Source organism: Nymphaea colorata, unplaced genomic scaffold (assembly GCF_008831285.2).
Source record: "Nymphaea colorata isolate Beijing-Zhang1983 unplaced genomic scaffold, ASM883128v2 scaffold0699, whole genome shotgun sequence".
Lineage (NCBI taxonomy): Eukaryota > Viridiplantae > Streptophyta > Magnoliopsida > Nymphaeales > Nymphaeaceae > Nymphaea > Nymphaea colorata.
This window is the reverse complement of record NW_022205205.1, coordinates 14,936-20,511: the sequence shown is the minus strand read 5'-3', so window position 1 is coordinate 20,511 and position 5,576 is coordinate 14,936. Positions and strand designations below refer to the sequence as shown.

Here is a 5,576-nt window from a genome sequence, read left to right as displayed (position 1 = left end):
AAACAAATCAAAACGCCAATGAAAGAAGCTTTTAGTCCCATCGTTGGGCCAAAATTAAAAACCATGAGTTCCATCAAGAGAAAACCGGAAGAGAAGATAAACAGATGATCATACGAGCATGCATTTTATGTATACGTGAAGAATGGAAGCGTAGCTTGTATATGCAATCATAATCCTCATACATTTCCTCCATTTTTGAGTATATTTCCCAGGCCGGGAGTCACTCCTTTTACCTTTTTTGGCTAAAACTTAATAAACTTTCGCTCTTCCATCTTATTCTGGGGACTTTTGACTCGATTCTGCCCCTACATTTTAAGCTCTGTCGTCAACTTCATGCCCTCTCTCACCTACAGCATCACTTTTTCGCTTTTTCGCCCTCTCGCCCTCCATTCCTCAGTCTACTATCCATCTAATTAGTCTCACCACTACTTTTATCGAATTTATGCCTTTCCTTCTGGACATCTGCAAGGTAGATTTAATTGAGTTAATCGAGATGGGGAATGAGGTCGTGGTGTTTCTCGTGGGGGAGGACGTTGGTGATCATCGATTTGATCTATCGAAGTTTTTCGGCGAATGTGGTTGCTTATTGCGTGATTTTGCCTTGGGATCGGAAGAAGAGTACTTTTGGATGGGTTGCTCTGGTGGATGCTCGACAGCATCTTCTAGGGATTGACCTCAAGACTCATCGATGGCCTATAATTATAAATATCAATAAAATTAAATGTATAATTGTCTTACTTCCTCCTAACAGAACCCTATATATTCCTTTATATTCCAATGAGAGGGTATAGCTATAGATATAACTATCAAGCGGGATTGGGGTGGATTTCAGTGAACTTGCTTCCGAAGACCAGCGAAATGATGGCCATCAACTTGATGAGGATGTTGAGAGCTGGTCCTGAAGTATCCTTCAGAGGATCACCAACAGTGTCGCCAACCACTGCAGCCTTGTGGATCTCGGATCCCTTTCTCACGATGTTTCCAGCATCATCTTGCATAGCGCCACTCTCGATGTACTTCTTGGCGTTGTCCCAAGCTCCTCCGGTATTGGCAGCAGAAATGGCCATCTGGACACCGCTGACGATGGCTCCGGGCAGGAAACCGGCCAGGATCCTAGGACCGAAGGCGAAACCGAGCAGCAGGGGGGAGAAAATGACCTAAATTATGAGGAAATTACCAAGCAACCGGGCGCGATCATCTCTCTGAGGGAGGAGATGGTGGAAATCCTGATGCAAGCCTTGTAGTCAGGCTCAGAGGTTCCAGCCAAGATTCCAGGGTCGTTGTGGATTTGCCTCCTGACTTCCTCGACCATGCCAAAGGCGGCCTTGCCGACAGATCTGATGGTGAAGGCGGAGAAGACGTAGGGGAGCATGGCTCCGAGCAGCAGTCCTGCGAAGATTTCGGGCTTGGTGAGAGCGATGTTCTTGGCTTGACTGTCAATGTCGAGTCCTGCGTTGTGGAGGAAGCCTCCGAAGAGGGAAAGTGAGACGAGGCGGCTGAACCGATGGCGAATCCCTTTCCGATGGCGGCAGTGGTGTTTCCGGCAGCGTCAAGAGCGTCAGTCCTGTCTCTGACTTCTTCTCCCATTTCAGCCATTTCGGCAATACCTCCGGCGTTGTCACTGATGGGTCCGTAGCCGTCGATGGCGAGGGAAAGGGGCAAGTTGGAGAGCATGCCCAGAGCAGAGAGGGCGACGCCGTAGTATCCCAACTGGTCGTTGGCAACGAAGGCAGTGACGGCAATGAAGATGGCGGGGATGAGGGTACTCATGTATCCCAAAGCGAGGCCGAGAGTAACGTTGGAAGCAGCACCGGCCTTGCAGGTGGAGGCGAGCTCTCTGACTGGTCCGTAGGCGTGGGAAGTAACATACTCAGTGAAGGCAGCAATGATCATGCCTGAGATGAGTCCGAGAATGGAGCAAAGATAGGGCACCCATCTATCGAAGTTGGTAGTGGTGACGGCTGGAGGATTGATGCTGACGATCTTGACCAGGATGGAGGTGGTGGGGAAGGAGAAAATGCACACCACGTAGGTGATGCCGAGCAAGAGCACAGTGGAACCGATCAGCTGCACCTTCAGAGTAGATTCGATCTTGTTCTTAGTCTCCACGCGCATAATGTGGGTGGAAAGAGTACTCACCAACAGGCAGACGATGATGCCGACGGCGATCAGCAGGAGGGGATAGAAGAGGACTGACAAGTATTGGTAGCATCCCACTTGGCCCAGCAGGGTGTCTGAGGAGATGACCAAAGCAGCGCAGGTGGACTCAGCGAAGGAACCGAAGAGATCAGCAGACATGCCAGCCACGTCACCGACGTTGTCTCCGACGTTATCGGCGATGGTAGCGGGGTTCTTGGGACTGTCCTCGGGCAGATCCTTCTCGACCTTGCCGACGAGGTCGGCGCCGACGTCGGCAGCCTTGGTGTAAATACCTCCTCCCACTCTGCCGAAGAGAGCGACGAAGGATCCTCCGAGACCGTAGCCTGCAATGGCTTCGAACAGTTTCTTATAATCGTTTCCAGTGCCGTCATAGTAGTCTCCGCTGTTGTTGATCGACTTGTAGATCAGAATAAGGACAGTGAGGACTAAATCTTTGGAGTATTACCCAAAAGACCGAGGGAAACCAAGGCGAAACCCATGGCACAGCCGGCTCTGAAGGCGACTCTGAAGGCGGGAGCGAGTCCCTCTCTGGCGCAGTAGGTGGTCCTGAAGTTGGTTGGGTGGCAATAACCATGCCGACAGCACCGCAAACGATGGAGATGATGGCTCCAATGGCGAAGGCGATGGCGGTCATGACTCCCTCCTGGGTGAGGAAGGTGATGACGATGAACATCACCACCACGAAGATCAGGCAGATCAGGTATTCCTGCTTGAGGAACTCGACGGCTCCCTAAGTAACAGAGGACTTACATTTGCGATTTTATCACCGAGCTAAATGAGCAATTTTCTTTGCTCTTCAGTGACTTCGTTGACGAGCTGTCGGGAGGATTCTGAGGAGTTGTTGATGACGTTGATGCTCTTCACTTGCAGGAAGTTGAAGATGGCCCATGCGATACCCAGCACGCAGCTGATAATGATCACGATGATGGTCGTCGTGAAGTCAAAAGTACCGTAACAGGCAGGGTCGGTCGGACCGGTGATCTGGAAACTGTTGATCTACATATACTCAAATCAAATTAAGATTGAATGTGATGATCAACTTATTTATTAATACATAAAAGTAAAACAACAAGCAGGTGAAGGGAAATAGGTGAGCAGAAGATAGGAAAGAGAGAACGGTGGGGATTGGACCAATGGTCAAAGTTTTGATGGTGTTTACAGATTTTTTATTAGTTGATTATCCGTCGATTAAAGCTAAATATCTTCAATTAAAATTATCAAAATCACCTCCATTTTCTTTCTCTCTCCACCATTACCATCCCCTCTCATGTTCCAATCCTTTCCCGCTCCGCCTCCACCCATCATAATCTTCCTCATTATTTGAGTTAATTAAATCAATGGATAGACAATAGTAGCGATAGCACAACGTACCCGCCATTAACATCATCATCGTCGATGACGAAAACGAAGATTCCGAAATCCTCCGCGACCCCTTCACCAAATTGCGCAAATACTCGGCAAACCTCTCCAGTCAGGAGCTCTTCGAGGACGACCAGTTCAAATTGCCTTAGTAAAAAATGCCAAAAGGAGTCATCCGGAAGCGCATGAGGGACATATACCCCAAAAATGCCCCCATCACGGGCGCACAAGGAGAAAGCGGGTCGGATAGCGAGGCCGGAGAGAGGGGAAGAGGGGTGGTGGGCAGGCCGACCTACCTGGCGGAGTTGAAGATGCTGCCCTAGTGGCACTTCCTGAGCCTAATCGAGCCCAAGAGCATCAGCGAGCAGGGATACTATCACGTGGCGGTGGTGCAAGGCGGTCGCATCGCCAAGATCATCGTCGATGATTTCATCTACTACGATGAGGTGAAGAAAGAAGCTGTTTCTCATCCCTTCCTTGAAGACAAACCGTGGGTGCATATCATCCTCAAAGCCTGGGCAAAGCTCAACAAGGGTTACGATCACCTAGATGCTTGCGAGCCTTTCTCTTTCATCAAGGCTTTCTCCTTCCGGATTGGGCAATCTTCAATCCCGGACTTGAGGACCTGGAGACAATCATATCGAAGATAGGCCCTTCCAGCAAAAACGACTACTTCTATATCGGCAAGACCAAGAACGATCGAAACGTGGGCCTCTTTGGACTCATTCCCAACTGCGCCGCCTATCTGATCACGGGGTATTACCAAGATACGGGAATATCTTCCTGAAGATGAGGAGCTTCGTAGGAGATGGGTGGAATGGATGCACTGAAGAGAAAGATATCGAAAAGCCATCGTAGAAGATAGATCTGGGCGAGGGGGAATTCATAATTCCGCTTAAAACCTTCATCAACGTCTTCCATCTCATCTATTACACGACAAGCAAATACAGCAAACCGGAACAACTTCACTACAATAAGTATACGATCAACCTCGATGCGAGGTAGTCCAAGGCTACTTTCATCAAATTGTAAGTACTGGGTGAAGGATTAATCTAGAGAAGGACCAGTATCAATTTCCATTTTCCATCAGTAAAGGCTTCAGATTACGGAAATCACAAAGAAGCATAATAGGGGTAAAGTTTCCCGCCAGCCGTCAAGATATGCATCGGAAGATGCCTATAGCAGGCAAACGTCGAGGGCAGTTACAGTTACGCTTAAAGCTTACGCTAGACATCCTAAAGAATGAGTAGGGGTATTTCCTCAATCCCTCCAATTCCAAATTTGACACATAGCTTCAGACTACTTCAGAGGATATGCCAATGAAGCAACCTACCACTTGAAGTTGCGTCCCGGAAGGTATATCATCAGGCTCAAAGTCTAAAAGCTACTTCCCTAGTATCGGCGTTGCTCAATATCACCTCCTCAGAGGATACGATGATTGGGGAATACAAAATGAACAAAAAGTAACAGACAACTTTTCTCTCTGAGGTGCTATCAACAAGGCAAGAAAAGAGGAAAAAAATGTTATTTATCCTTTCCCTCACAAGAAGCAAAGCTGGATAATGGCAAACGACGATTTCGATACGATGGCTACGGTACGATCACTTCCAAACAGGCAAAAACGACAATTTCATCATGATCATCACCATCGACAACAAGTAACAATAATATATGTAGAAAATTGAAACAGGCTGGCTACCGCATCAAGAATAAGGTGGAACTGAGTGAAAACTCCAATGAAATAAGATTGAAATAGGGATCATCCGTCATCATCATCCTCAAGCGGGATATCGAGTTCAAAGGAGAACAGGCTTGGCCACCAGCTGGCATATCCATTTCCTATGAGGTGTTCCTCCAAAACTAAAGAACAAGAAGAGCGTATGAACTTATTTACCTACTTTTTATGTGTCCAACATATCATACCATCAACAATATCACTACTATTCATATATCATCATAGCGCTCCAGTTAGTCCTTTACGATCCGAACAGCTCCACCGCATCCTTCACTTTGGGTGGCTCAGTGAAGAAATTTTCATCAATGTCATCTGCGATGCC

At 47.8% G+C, this 5,576-nt stretch overlaps 1 pseudogene; it reads right to left on the bottom strand.

Annotated features, from left to right (window-relative positions):
• Positions 1 to 806: 806 nt before the first annotated feature.
• LOC116245494 (uncharacterized) lies at positions 807 to 4,372 on the bottom strand (annotated as a pseudogene).
• Positions 4,373 to 5,576: the final 1,204 nt, after the last annotated feature.